We start from the raw sequence: 15,531 nt of genomic DNA, 5'->3' as shown, positions 1-15,531 counted from the left end.
TCCATGAGTAATCTGCAGCAGAGCAGTGAAGCAGACAGGTCATAGCAGTAGCATCACTCTCCAAAGTTAGGCTGCTGATGCCCATATTGATGACCTCATTAAACCGTACACTGTATGTGGAAAACAGCTTTATTCAAAGCGACTTTGAACCAGCACCCAAAAGCAGTGTGATAGGTGTATGAGTATGATTGCAGAACTCACTCAACACGGGGATATGTTCAAGCTCCTAAGAACATGATTCTCTCCAATAACCCTATGGGTTTCTTAACAAAGACCAAGGATTCTTACACAGCACACAAAAGGAGGAATATACAAACTTCACAAGATATTCTCACACTACAAATGCTGTACAGCTACCAGAAAGAGCACTGGATTCTCCAGGCTTACAAACAGGGTAGACGGGGTTCCTCAAAACAGACAATATCAAGATATAACTGCACAGTGTCACTTGCCCAAGACAGCACGGTTCTAGTTAGCCACGTCCTTCTTTTATCTGGCTTTTGCAGACCACAGTGGCAACTACTATCCAGTCTAAAGGATTCAGAGGACTTGGCAGACATCCTCTTTATGTTATAGGTATCCATGGTACCCAAGAACAAAACAAGTAACTGTAAAACAGATCTATTTCTTGAGAAATGGTTATATTGCATCTCAAACCCTTCACAAGTTGATTAGGTGCAAAACAGTGCAAAATTTGTGGAGAGGAAATGTTTGCAGAGTGATTTAGTGAAAGGGAAAACTGGATGTGAGCTGCCTAGGATGGAAAAGATCTAAAAAATGATGTACCTGTTTCAATATTTCTCTATAGCTGCACACCTTCCTATGCTGAACTGCCATTTTTTTGAGGAGTCTGGTGATCCCTGACCACGCATATCTCAAAGTCTCTTCATTTTACCCTTCCTCACTTCAGAGGATCTGTGCTTTAGAGGAATTCTCCATATCAAGAAGAAGGAAACCAAAAAAGAAGCACAGTGGCCTTCTGCACTTAGAACTTGAAGGGCAGAGCAGTAGAGCACAGGAAGCCTTCCTCCATGAGCTTATATACCACTAATGGACTAAAGTTTACAGTGAGATGAGAAATGCCAACCCTCTACAGATATAGAGATAAAAGAAACTACTGGAATGCCTGACAGATAAACTTGTGTTAATTTCAGAACATTTTTATTGGTCTAACTATGACAATGGTCTCCCTAAATCCTACCACCTGCGGGTGGCCAAGCAGAGAGTGTTACAGTCTCAGTTCACAAATTGGCTATAGATGTAAAATAGGTAACGACATGGTAAATTCACATGTGCTTTACTAAGGACACATTCAACAATTCAGGTGTTACAGGTAAAATAATACAGTGGGGAGTGACACCATGGGAAATTTTGCTAAACATTGTTACAAAGGTTGGCTTAATGTATACTTCTCATTGTCAAGAAGTTACCAAACCCCAAATATTGTTCTAAAATATATTACCGTTAGTATTTTTTAAGTCCTTGGAAAAAAGTGACAGCTATTTGCTGATTATTTGCAGGATGTTCAGTTTATTATTACTTTGCTGTTCTCTAATTCATGACTGGCATGTCCTTAGGCAGCCAAGTTGGTGGGAGATAACGCTCAAAAGATTTAGTATGGGTAAATCCAGAAGCATGGGTCCTGAATATTTCATATTTCTGGATTTAGCATAGGTAAATTCAGAAACATGGGTCCTGAATATTTTATATTTCTGTCTTTCTTCCATTCTTTGTCCAACATTGTATTCCTCTAAGATCATCCATTATTCCTCACTACATCTTTACTGCTTGCAGGCATGAACAACATCTCTGATCCCCCTAAGCTTTGTCTGCCTCACAGACCTTGAGACACTCTTTAAGCAACAACACTGGGCGATTTTTAAAACAGTTCCCTGTAAATTACATAATTTACAAAGAAAAGGCTTAGCTGTCATTTTTTTTTTGTGTGTCAGCATGACCCAGCAGTAAAAGGAGTGATAGTTCGGAGGAGTACAGTGTTTCATTTCTACAGTCAATACCACAATTACACTTAATCTAGGCATCCTAGTCTCTTCAGGTGAATCATATCTCCTGCTGTTCAAATGAAATACCTGCTTCATGCATTCTTCTCTGGAAAGGATAGGATACACCATAAAGAGCTGTACAGGAATTACATCACAGCTATTCAAATACAGATAGTGTTTATCCATGGCATTGCTAATCTGTGGGCCAACCATGAAACCCAAGATGATATCAAGTTCTTCCAGCTTAACCACCTTAGCAACCCTGGCAAAGCAAGTACGTAAGCTCCATCCCTAACTACAGAAAGAGGTAGGTGCTTTTGAAGATTTCCAAGAGGAAATCCTCCTTGCCTAACTGCAATGCCTGGAGGTCTTCAGGGGGACTCTATTAATCAGAGAGAAAACATGCCTTTAGGTAGCTGCTGTATAAGTATTTAAGACCCAAGGGGCACCACGAGTGTCTTGGCTATGCAGACTGGATCCCACCCTCAGAATCTTATTCACCTTCTTAAGGCAGCAGCTCAGCAGGCACTTCTGTTTCTTTCCTCTTTTCTCCCCACACTGTTTATTAGCTTCTCTCCAAAGTCTATTTGTTGACTTAGAAAGTCAGAAACAGTAAGCAAGACTTTCCATATTCCAAGAGGCACTACAGCAATCCTCTAAATGAAAATGGATAGACTTTTGTTGAAAGTGCACGTTTAGCCTTCTGCTCCTGGTGACACTGGCACAGTCATCATGCCTTCTCCTGCAGAGACACACAGTGCCCCAGTTTGCAGGGTGAGGTGTCACCACATGGTTGAGTATCTTACAGCTCACACTCCCCTAAAGTGTTGGCCATGTTTCTCCCCCTCACCCCAAGCCACCATCATACACTTTCCTTTGTACCTTTGTACCATGTGGATCCTCTGTCCACTTGCTGAGATGAACCAACTCACTAGGCAGGCAGCCAACACAGCTTCCCGTTGCTCTGGTGAGCTCATTCATCATGCCAGGAGGTGAGCCAAGAGCCAAACCTGGTACAAGGGAGGAGATGGGAACACACTGCTGGAGGCAGAGGATGGGAGGATCAAGGATGGGTTTCTCCGGGGCAGCAAGCTATTCCACCACCTGAGAAGAGGCAAGAAACCTCATCCTCTGTTGCAATAAAACTTCTTTAACAAAATGGGAGTTATCAGACAACCGATCAGAAATTTCAGGGGGAACTGATTATGGTAAACCTCAGGAAAAAAAAACGTGTTTTTTTAATTGCCAGGCATGACATGCACAAACCCACGATGCTCACACAGCCTGCATGTATTTACCTAGGGAGATTTGGGATTTCTATTAGTTTCCTTCATGTTTCTGGAGCTGCATGCAAACCAGCTACCTCAGCAACCAGGAGGATTAGGTTTAAAAAACCAGAAAGTAGAGATCTGAACTTCTCACGTTGTATCTTGATTCTAACACTCCAAACTTTACAAAAGAGTCTAAATATCTTGAGACTACTGATAGAAGTCAGGAGAGTTGGCAGTTTTGCAGACATTTATGTGCTTGACAACACATTTTTCTGGTTTTAAGTGAAAACAGACAAAACAGTGCACATGTTAGAATAACGGGCATCTTGGCACATTGCAATTACAATACTGGAACAGACCACTATTCTGTTTTAATGGATACTTTTGAGAAAAACAATCCCCTATGTTCAGCTCCCTGTTACATTTATTCTCCAGAACTCCAGTGCCAAAAGCTTCCCCATCTTCTCTGTAGGCTTTCCAAACAGAGTTCACCTCCTGTGAAGCACCACAAAAATACAGCTGCTGTGGAGCAGCAACTCTCCTTGCTAAGATGGGTTAGAATCACATCATAGAGAAAAGGCAACATGCAGTGCCATAATTACATTCAGACAGCACCAGGAGAGGGTTTTTTTTAGAATATAACATCATTGACTTTCTAGTCTTTTGCTTCCATTTAGAAATTCCATGAAATATTCTATGGATAATCTAGCATTGATCTACAAACAGTCTGGATTTCCACAGAACAGTACCATATCTAGAAATCTTCCAGTTCATAATGGTAGTATAGTCACACTACATGTGATGAATTGGTGAAAAGCAGTATTTTTTTTTAGAGTTCCAGCAATATTATCAACTTGGCAGGGAACTACAAATCTTACAATGTAGGATTATATTTAATTGTAAATTAATTTTTGCTATAAAAGAAATTAAAAAACCCAAGAAAATCATGATAAAATCTTGGGTGTAAAGGTCAAATATTACAAAAAATGTTTCACTGTAACCAAATCACTAGTAATGATTAAGACTGGGAAGGCTCAGAGCTACAGGAGCACACACAGTTACAAAGGCTTACCAAACTTTTAAGCAGATTCTAAAAGTGACAACTAAAGTTCTGGGAAAATCACTGATACCAAATCTGCTGTGTGGATAAACCATAAGAAGAAACAAGCATTAGTTTTCTCAGAAAGTAAAAGTCTTAAGACAGCAAAAATGAAAAAGGAATTACCCTCACCAGTTAACAGTAACTTTTGAGCATGAACAAGCAATGCTAAACAAAGATCTTGCAAAGGCTCTCAAAAGCAGTCTACTGACATAACAGAAATATGATAAAATAATTCAGCTAAAAGGTGTCTGGTTTGGCAATTCATATATCACTGTGCTGCATTTTGAGGTGACATTGTCTAGAGCCTTGAGTCTTTCCACTTTACAGCATCCTCTCCAAGCACATGACAGTGTTGAACTTGCCCTACTTGGTAAGAACAACAGTAGAGTTACTGCACTCTGATCATACGGAAATGGTGAATTAGTGTTGGAGGAAGAATAGTGAAAGACAAGAAAAAAACCTGAGGGGAGTGGGAGGGAATATTATATTGCTGATCCAGCTGGGAAGGCAGAGTGATGATTTAAGACTTGTTAAAGGGAGAAGCAGGCTGACTTGCTGTCACTACTAGGGCACAGCAAAGGGGACTGTATCATCTCCAACTCCCTTCTCCTGCTGCTTTCCACATGTGTAACTGCCCAGGGACAAGGTCTACAAGTAACTGCAGTGCAGGGACAGCCACAACTCAATGGATTATTAATTATGCCCCCCTATTTCATCTGTAGCCCACTTACAGCAGCTCTACCTGTGATGGAGGTGTTAGGAAATTGTAGTATGAGAAAGACAACTACTGGGTGACACGTGTGTCACGTAGTTCTCTTGGAACAGGCTATTCAGTGCCTTCCAATTTAATATCCTCAAAATCTCCAAAGACAGCAGTTAAAATTTAAACAGGCATTCTGAAAAGACACTCTTGATCCCATTATCAGTGCCGTGGATGGGATTACAATGAGGGTGGTAATGGTGGAAATGTTTTAGGAGAGATCTAGTATCAACAGCAGGAGTGGCCACTAATTGGATTCTTTCTGTGTCACCGCAGAGTTGTCACGGGACCCTTGTTCTCTGTCGAACACTGCAGCTCTCAAGGCTCTCAGAAAGGAGCTTTCTCAATTGTTATCACATCAGTCTGCCTTCTCACTCAAACACAAATCCCCCAAAGCTCTTTCTAAAGCTAAGGAAATCATGGAACCCATGACTCCCATGACATCTGCGACAAGTGCCAGCCTCGCCGGGGTAAGAATGGGCCCTGACATAACACAACGCTCAAACTCCTGATCCTGCATGAATGTTTGGTCATAAATATATAACATCAAGTGCAGGATGTAAGTTAAACAAAGCTAGATAAAAAAAACCTGCAAACAGTCAAAATAGTCTGCAATGAAGTGTTCTAGCCAGAAAAGAATTTGCAAATCTTTCAATATATTTTTTCCATAGCTGTCTAACATTCACTGAGTGTGCATTTTATAATGGCTTCCACATTTAGGAACACTGTCCCCAATACCACAACATTTTACATAAACTGTTTTTATCAGTTGCTGATTGAAATGAGAGCTGTTACAATAATTTTCACACTGTTATTTGCCATCTCAAGGATATTTCTAGATTTCTACCTGCAATTTTTTTCCTAACGACCTCTCACTTAGCCTAGTTTTTGAAGGTGTATTTACATGCCCTTTGGAACTTCACCAAGGGAGGATTTTTTCTATGTGAAATTACACCAATCATAATTAATTTTTTTCCTCTGAAACAGAGACAAAAATCAATGAAAGGCCAAGAAGACATGCCAAGAAGCAGAAATTGAAGTTGCATATTGTGATGGAACAAGCTCACCCACCTCGATTATAAAGTGCTAAGAAGAGGAAGCCTCTGACAAGCAATAAACTGACACATAATTAAGACAATTCAGGGCAGAACACATTCTGGCTGGAAAACATTTTCTTGTGCTCCACCTCACTGCTCAGAGCAGTAAGAGGAAAAAAAAAAGGGGTGACACTTTGAAAACTCTATGTAGACAATAAGTATCCCACCTAGTCTTCACTAGGTGAGGGAAAAAGAAACACATCAGCTTTTGTGCAGTGCAGGTTCCCTCACATCACAAACAAGTTGATAGTACAGACATGCCTGGTATGTTCAGCATTCCATATCAAGCAAAGATGAATTAGCCGCAACAAAAATGTGTTACAGCTTTCATGCAGCAGTTTATGGATCTTTTTGTACCTCTGGAATTTTTTACCTTGAGCATCGTGGAACTTGTACTGTCTCAGATCTTTTCCTCAGATTATTTTTATCTCATGGTGAGGAACATCTTTGTGAGTTCTGAACAATTTTACAGCTGCTAGGATGCTAATGGGAACTTCATGTGTGTACCCAGCACAAGTGCTCTCAGGGAAAAAAAAGCCAATGTCAAAGGAAGGTATGCAGAAGTCACCATAAATATGTCTTTGAATGTTTACCATCTGGAACAGTAGATTACATTTTGACAAGAAGCTGGACTGCCCCGTGGGCATTGTCTTTTAAACAGCCCCATCATTATAAAGGAAGGAAAAACATGATTTGCTGTTCCTAGTTTCTCAGCAAGATTTTCTGGCAGTGCTAGAGAAACTAGTTTTTTTTTTTTCTTTCTAGTAAAACAATAACAAGCTGGCCATGTGTAGTTAGCTACGCACTTTCTTGAAAAAATATGGTTTGTTATAAATCATCTGACCCACAAAGAGGGATGCATTTCAGTTAGGCAGTGACAGCAGCAGGCTGAGCAGCTCACAGTGCTGCGCCTTAGCTTTGGAAGACTAAATCTCCCTGTTCTGAAGTTGGCATATTGGGCTTCTCACAGGACACACTGGGAGAAAGAGGAGAAATCCAATATACAAGACTTTAACACAGAGTCATAACGAGGTTTTCCTTTGGTTTTGTTTTTCATTTTAAGCTTGTAAAAGTTTCCATCACTTTTTACAGTGAGAAAGTGTGGAGTGAGAGAAAACTCAAAACGGTCAGATTTATTCACATAAACCCTGGTCTGGTTGTGTAGTCATTTTAGGGATTTAGCTAATTCTCTGTTTCAAATTGCTGTGGATGACTTCTGAGGATACATTCATACTAAAGAGTGTGTTTGGAAATACAAGCTAAGAATAACCTGTAAAGGGGCCAAACAGTCCCTTCAAAAAAAAAAAAAAGTTAACAAAAAAGTTTGTTTGAGGCAAAAATATATGTGCAATCCAAAACATGGGTTTATGGGCATTGTTACACAGTTGAATGCCAAAATCACAAAGCACCAGCTATAAATCCCCTTGCTCAGCCTACTAAACAGATCTTATTTCAGAACACATTATATACAGCATTATTTATAGAATATCTCACCTGTAAGTGGTGAGGACAGTGTTAGATTTCTTTCACAAGTAGGAGGCCAATAATTCATAAGCACCACAGGTATGTGAGAGTTAGTGTGGAGATCTGTTATAGTGCAAAAGAAACAAATAATTTCATTACTCTGCACAGGAAGATAGCATATATATATATATACAGCAAATCTTTTATTAAAGAAAAAATAAAAAAGCAAATAAAAGGAAAATAACCCATCCTCTAATTTCTCCATCTAGATGATTTAAACAATGAGAACATCTTCTCTGATAAGCTAACATACCGTAATTAGCGATAACATTTCTGACTTCTTAGTTAATTTGCTGGGCTTCCCATGCTCTAGACATCAATGAACTTAATAGCGGAATTAAATGAAAATGATAGCAGAGTACTTCCATAACTAATTTCTAATTACATTTCTGCCCCTCTTCCTTCCTAAGCATAAATTTTTGCTTACTTTTAATTAACACTTCAGATCACTAGTTTAGAATCTATAAATATAGTGAGACTTTAATGATCCATTATAGTGATGCTACTTAGTTTTCAATGACTTGTAAAACTTTCACATACAGATCTGCAAATGAATTACATCCATCTGCTCTGCTACAGCTGCAAGAGCAGCATTACACTGCACCCTGCCTTTCCCTACTTTCCTGATTTTCTCTTAAGTTTACGCCCATGTGTAAGCCAAACCATCTCGATGCCGATCATCAGAAGCCCAGCCAGGTCTCTATAAAGGAGTCTTCAAACTTTACAGACATCTCAAACGCACTTTCAAAACGGTCTGGTTTGCCTCACAGCTGAGCCCCAGACAGGCTGCACACTACTGAAGCATCCTCCTCAAAGCCTAGGAAATACTCTGCCGCGGTTCCTTCTCCCGCCCGACCACGGATCTGTTGGAACACGGAGGCGTTTGTACCCGCAGCCACAGCACCCATCCGTGCCCGGCTGCCGCGTCTCCCGCGCCGCTGGGGACACACACGTGTGTGCGGAGCGCAGAGCGGTGCCTGCGGGGCGGTGGGGGGCGGGTAGAGGAGGCACCCGCAGGGCTGGGAAACACTGCTCCCGGGGAGATTTTCCAATCTACACCTCCGAAAGCGTGACCTTAGCGGCGTTGAGAGTGTTAGCTCTATGAAGACAGCCAAGCGTCAGGCTTTGCTCGCTGTTATCTGTCAGCCGTACAATAGCAGCATTGATAAGGCAGCAGCAACTGGCTTTGACAAGTGTGCTGTGCAAGCATTCCTCTGAAAACCGTGAAGGAAAAAGGAAAAAAAGAAAATAGAGAAACAGGCATGAGGTGCCTTTTACTTTACCTGAACGAAGTGTGGGGTTTTACTTTTCCCTCTGAGCTGCTGGAAACGATTGCTCCCTCTTCTCCCCCAAAGCTAGGTGTTTCTTCTTTTGCTTGCAGCTCACACTTGGGGAAGACCACACAGCTCCAGCAAGGCTGCCTCTCTCCCCTAATCCCCACTCGAGTGTGATGACACACACTAACCCCAACCATCTGTTGAAACACGTCCTCAAGCACTCAGCACAGTGGTGTGTCAAGACGGGCTGCCCAATCCAATCGCTGGGGTTGGGTGGCTCTTAAGGAGCTGGAGGCAGAGACAAGGGCAGAAACTATAGGACTGAGAACTCTTTAGCAAAGTAACCTGAGATTTTGAAAAAGGGCTGCTATGGAAAAAAAGAGCAGAAGGGGGAGGTACTCGCGGGAAGGTAGAGGGAGTGGATTAGTCTGGTGGCCAGTTGTGTAACTTCTTACGACTCCTTGTATTGCCAAAGGACCACTGGGACCCCCTCGCAGTGGGATGCACAGCAGCACTAGAGCAACACTAAAATGTTTTTATGGTGCGTCTATTGAGGGCAATGCCCTCCGAGAGACGCTTTTCTAAAAGAGATAAAAAAATGCAGCTTGAAATCCTGATAAAGTGCTACTGCGGGAGTCGTTTGCACGGCAATGTGACATTTGCATCCCGAAATCCCAACTCCTTACCGTGCCGCGGTTACCCCTTGGCTGCCTCCAGCCTTCCTGGGAGAACGGCGGAGAGAGGCTGGAGTAAAACCGAGGGGCGAGGAGGGTAGAAAAGGGGAAATCCAAAGGGCAGATATTTCTGCTCCTGCACACAGACATCTGCGGGTACTTCCCCCCGAGCCCGCGCTTCCCGGAACGCGGGTCAAGCGCCTCGGCTCCCCGGCGTGCCCAGCGGCTCGCTCGCTCAGCGCCACTCGCTGCTCGCCCGCCCCGGGGCTGCTGCAGCAGCCGCTCCGCGCCCGCTGCGCTGCTCTGACAGCTCCGGCCCCGCGCCGCGTCCCCGCGCCCCTTCCTCCCGCCCCCTGCCGCGGGAAGCGGTGCCACCAGCCTGTTGCTTCCCCCATTCCCCACCCGCTTCCGCCACCTTCGCGCCGCCTCGAGCTGTCTTGCGGGATGCAGCCGCAGTTGCAGGATCGCCGCCCTTCTCCTGGGGACCCGTCACCACCCCAGTCCGGGCTGGGGGCTCCGGGCAGTGCCGCAGCAGGTCTGGGCTGTGTCTAGTCTATACCTCAGTTTCTCTCGGCCACAAAGCAAACATTATCACACCTTCCTCTTTCTCTCAGGGACACTGCCAGGAAAAATCCACTAATTTATAGAAGATGTCCGGGAAGGGTAGATAAGGGACACAGAAAAACTGCCAAAGAAACAGTTCTTTCCTTTCTCCTCCCTGTAATAAGATAGCGCAGAAGATTTAAAATCTCGAGGGTTTTTACCTCATTACCAAGTGCCTGACTTGACACTTGCATTAAATCTACATTTCACATGATGATAGATGCTGTGTTTTCTTTGAACTGAAAGGGAAGGACATCGTTTTGGCATTAAAAGTTACTCTGAAAGTGTTAATATCCAAGTTGAAGAAAGGTTTGCAATTGTGAAAAGACACACTCTGCCCAGCTATATGAAAGCCATATGAGAGTCTTGAAATGTTGATTTGGCTTACTTGTTCTTTAATACCTTACACAAGGGTGTTTCTGAACGACTAGTGGCAAAGCGAATACTTAACAAAAAGTGAGATTCAAGAGCTGGGGTCTGTGCCCTGTTAGCTGTTATCAGAGCTGACCTGGAGAAGAAAGGTAAAAGGAGAAACTGTAGTCACATTTACATTTGCTCAGATTCTTCCCCAAAGTAATGATACAGTGTCTGTTTCAGTTTATTACTCTGAAACTGCTGTCACAGATGTTGGGTATCCACTAAAACACTACTCCCTAATCTGCTAATTCCAGATAAATAAACAGCTGAACAATATTTTTGACAATAATATGTGGTGAAGTAGGGACGCAACTACTGTCCCTGGGGTATTGTAAGATTCTTAACGTTGCCAATTATGTCTTCAGGGCAAGGGTTTGGTTTGATTTTGTTTCGTTCTACCAGACTGTGGTCTGTAAACAGGCTGGATAACCTTACATATTCAGAAAGCCCTGGAGACTTTATTAAACTCATTTACATTCTCTTTAGCTGTACTTCCATTACTAGTGTTGTATAATAACTGCATTAAAAATCATTAGTGATCAGAGATGTGGAATATCAAAAAGCCCCCAAATTTGTGCTGTATCATCCTGCGTACTGACTCATTGGCTAAAATGCAACTCAGCTCACAGCTGCTCCATTTGATGAGATGCAAACTCAACAAGGTTCAGTCTCTAGATACTTCTAACCAACAGGAATGCCAGTTATGTGCCGAACAATTATTTTATGTTGTGCTGTTTGTACGCTTACACAATGCTCTGTATTATATTTGTATATAAATATACATAAGCAACTTACTGAGCATTTGTGTGCTGTACAGGCACAAATCTGTTAGTTTTTATGCCTGTGTCAGTCAGGGATGCCTCAGCCGATGCCTGTCAAGTCACAATAGTGTAAAACTGACATGTTTAAAAAGACCTCTAATTGAGTGTTTTGTACACAGAGACACATGTACACCCACGTTTATCTTCAAAGCCTCTGCAATGATTTGAAATACAATGTTCATCTCCATAACCAATGTTAGCAATAGCCCCCAAACATTGTGCATGATCATATTTTTGCTTAAAAGCTACTGCTGATGTTGCAGGATAATTTAACTGCTACTTGTATGACTACAGCCAGATTTAGTTTGCTGTGACAGTTTATAGCAGACTTTTCCACCACTTCTTCTCTATCCAGACTGCCAGATGCAAAGAGTTTAGGTTTTAAAGGCTGAAATGAAAGCTGAACTGGAAGAGCCATACCCAAAATGCTGTTAAAATTATGCATCATAAAACAGGTTCTCAAGTTGACTATCAAACCTGTGAACTCTTGCTAAGGTCAGGCTACCCCCATTCACATAAAACTTGTAGCAAAGTGAATAATGCTTTATGCAAATAACTCAAGACAATCCTAATATGCAAGATTAATTGTAGGTAATTGTGATATTGAGAAACAGTCACTCCTGTTTTGTTCCCAGAGAGAACATGTCCCTTACATAGTAGCTCCAGTTGGTTTCCATGGTAGCCAACAGCATCTTTAAGCCAGGGCACTGAGCTTCACTCAGTGCTGCCTAGACCTAAACTCACCACCTTTCCTCCAGCACAGATGGCCTTAGCAGTTTCCTCTCTCCCTATGGACATACCTACATATTCACATACATGCACTTCTGCTCAAGAACCTCATGCAATTCTCAATTCTGGCATTTTCAGCTCTCAAAAATAATTAAAGGGGATTTTTCATGGTTCCTGCAGCAACCTCAATCTATATCCTCTGCCAATACTAATAGAATCTGATTGTTTATTTCTTTGAATAAGTACAAGTCTATTCTGGATTCAGTTATTTTTTAAGAGTTTATATAGGAACAGAAGAGGTTCTAGAACACAACTATAAATCCACAGACAAGTCTACTGTCAAGTTCTAGCCTAAAATGTACTCATGCTCCTGTTGAGTTTGGGTGATATCTTATCAATAATGAGATATAATAAAAAGGCCTCTAAAACCCTGAGTGGAAAAAAAAAGGTAAGGAAGGAATTCCCAACCAAGGTTTCTGTCTAAAGATCACAGAAAATAGCAGGTTCAAAGAAGCACAGAAAGATATGCTTCTTCATATCTTGGACCTACTTGCTGCAGGATGCAGTGGGGATAAAAATGAAATATGTTCAAGTGTTTGGGCAAGTCCATGGAAAAAAAAATATAATCACAGCAATTAAAATATATAACTTCTGGTGCAGGGAATCCCTGAGTTGCTTGGAGTGGATCCTGGACAAGTATCATTCTGTCCTTGTCCTATTCTTCTACTTTACCCCAAGCATCCACTATTTTCCACTTTTGGAGGGTGCCAAGCCTAGTATATCCATGATTTAGTGTGGCACAGCTGTTCTTTCTTTCTTAAAGAATTTAGCCACTGGTAGTTTTTGGGCCTCACAGTGGGTAGTATAAGAGAGATGGATTCCTTTTAAGAACTTAAGCCAAGATTTTTAGAGGTTAGCCCATAAGTCCATATTCAAGAACCTATGTAAAAATGGTCCAATCAAAAGTATTGAGGATACAGTAGCTGCTAGTGAAGCTGACAGTTCGTTTTATTTTTCTCCATATGTGAGCATTCCAAAGTCAGACATAGTCTCATGTAAAATATGGGTGCTAAATCTCAAACTATATTCTGTGCAAAATTCTACTCAACTGTTTCCTAAACTGGAGTCATCTAAATTCCAGACACACATGGTCTTTTAAAAGCATTCCCCTGGCACCTCTGTACATTCCCCTGGCACTTCTGTACATTCCCCCATACTGAAAGCCCAAGGCCAAGCAAGACTCAGGAGTCAGGCCTCTCTTCACTATGGTCCTCTACATTGCTTCACTGGACTCTCAGAATGCATCTACCAAACTTGGAAAACTTTGAGTGGCATAGCTAAAGATCAATTGTTTCTTCTAAAACCTGGTTGGAGGAAGAAGAAATAAATAACTTGCAGGACATGCAACCAAATACCCACGGGGTAGCTTTCTTCTCACTGTACCTGTTCAAACCCATTCATTTGAACATAATATTCCAAAAAATATTATTCTGTGTAAAAATACAATAGGGTTAATGTACAAAACCCACTGAAAAATCAGTGAGGTACATACAGTGCAAGCATGAGAAAATGCAGAATTCTGCATTCATGCTAATTCAGGTACCCCAGAACAATTTCCATATTTTCTAAGGTAATATGCATGGGCATATACATGTAGTCACTCAGTATGAATCCATATATATCCTAGGTACAAAAAGACTGCTTTAGAAATGCATTAAGGGCAGAGTTCCAGAATCAGGATTACCTTCCCGAGCATAACTATTGTGGGATGGGACAGTCTAGAGTTCTTCAATTTTTTAAGGAAGCTCTCCTGCCCTCCTCCATCTTCCCTGCAACAGAATGAGATGGTATGGAAGTTATACCCAACTATAATTTGCCTCAGGACTGCAATGCTAAAAATAGTTCCCCTGAGGGGTAACCAGAACAGAGGATAGAGTGCAGGTGAGACAGACAAAAGTTCATAATTGACTCAATTCATCACAGGGCTTTACAATTTGTCAGATTGTTGTCATCACTATCACTTGCCTCCAGAAGAAGATTAATGGTTGAAATAATCGTCAGACACAAATTTGTGTTTCTTCACTTACTGATTCTTCTTGGTTTCCATTTCTGCTAAGGTAACTCACTTATTAGTGGTTGCATCACAATTCAGTATCAAGCAAGGCCACTGGAATAATGAGAAAAAGACATGTTTTTTACCCTAGCAGGAGAGCTGGTTAGATTTGTCACAGTTAAACTTATTTTTTTAAAATATCCCAAAATAAAAAAAAGACAAAGAAAAATACTCAAGAAATGTAAACCTCACATATTTGTCACATCATGCTTAGGGAAAAAGAAAACAAAGCCAGTAAAAGTTTTTCCAAGCTAGAGCCTAATATGACGATTTAATGCACTGAGAAGCTGTGGTTCCTCCCTTCTCAGCTGCCAGTTGGCCAAGAGTTCCAACTCCAGCACAGTAAACAAGTGATCAGTGAGTCTGGGAAGAGCTCAATACACCAGACAGCTGGAAAATAGGGGCAAATAAAGGCAGGAAAATCAACAGATTTAACCAGTCAGCACAAGGTAGGTGATCCCATGCTCAGCAGTAGGGAAAGTGCTAAGGAGAATTATATATGGAGGCTATAAGGCTTTAAAACTGTGAGAACTCAGAAAGCAGTGTGCTCTCAGAACTTGTGCTGACTTCACATTTTTGGACAGAGTTCAATTTCATTACTGAAAAAATTTGAGGTAAACCATCCAATGCTTAACAAAAATTGAAAAAATGCCAAAAATTTAGAAGCCAGAATGTCTCATACCTTTTAATGTTAATTATTAGTAAACTGACAACCAATGGTCATCTTTAAGTCCTTCCTCTTACCTAATTCTCATCTTTGCCCTTACTCAAAACTTGCAGCCTGAAAAAATTGCAATAACAAAGAACGAAGGACTTGAATGACTCCTAGGTTAAACTCACCAAAATCAGAAAAACTTTAATTATGAAAGTTCAGTCTTACCATTTTGCCCTTTGAGTATGCCTCCAATATTGCACATAGTCAAGGTACCACTTGACTAAAAAAAAACTATGTTCATGATGGTGTTCTGGACATAGCGTGGGAACACACATAGTTTAACATACAGATTCATTTTTTCCTAGAGAGTCAAGGAAGCAACAGCCCCTGTAGCCCTTTTATTTTTATAACAACCAAGCATCAGCAAATCCCATAACACTTTAGGAAAACATTTCATTTAACCCTTTTGTGATCTCATCTCAGAC

General features: G+C 41.4%; 1 protein-coding gene across 2 annotated transcripts in view; it reads right to left on the bottom strand.

Annotated features, from left to right (window-relative positions):
• Positions 1-9,286, bottom strand: part of SULF1 (sulfatase 1) — a 120,066-nt gene extending 110,780 nt beyond the window's left edge. Inside the window, exons 1-2 of one of the 2 annotated variants that reach the window (XM_027638444.1) lie at positions 9,041-9,286; positions 7,728-7,820 (exon numbers count right to left, since the gene is read on the bottom strand). The gene's annotated coding sequence lies outside the window, so the exon portion shown is untranslated. The remainder of the gene's footprint in view (positions 1-7,727; positions 7,821-9,040) is intronic. The other variant, XM_027638447.1, reaches the window with a different exon arrangement.
• Positions 9,287-15,531: the final 6,245 nt, after the last annotated feature.

Source organism: Corapipo altera, unplaced genomic scaffold (assembly GCF_003945725.1).
Source record: "Corapipo altera isolate COAL_440 unplaced genomic scaffold, ASM394572v1 49, whole genome shotgun sequence".
Taxonomy (NCBI): Eukaryota; Metazoa; Chordata; class Aves; order Passeriformes; family Pipridae; genus Corapipo; species Corapipo altera.
This window is presented reverse-complemented; position numbering and strand designations above follow the sequence as displayed.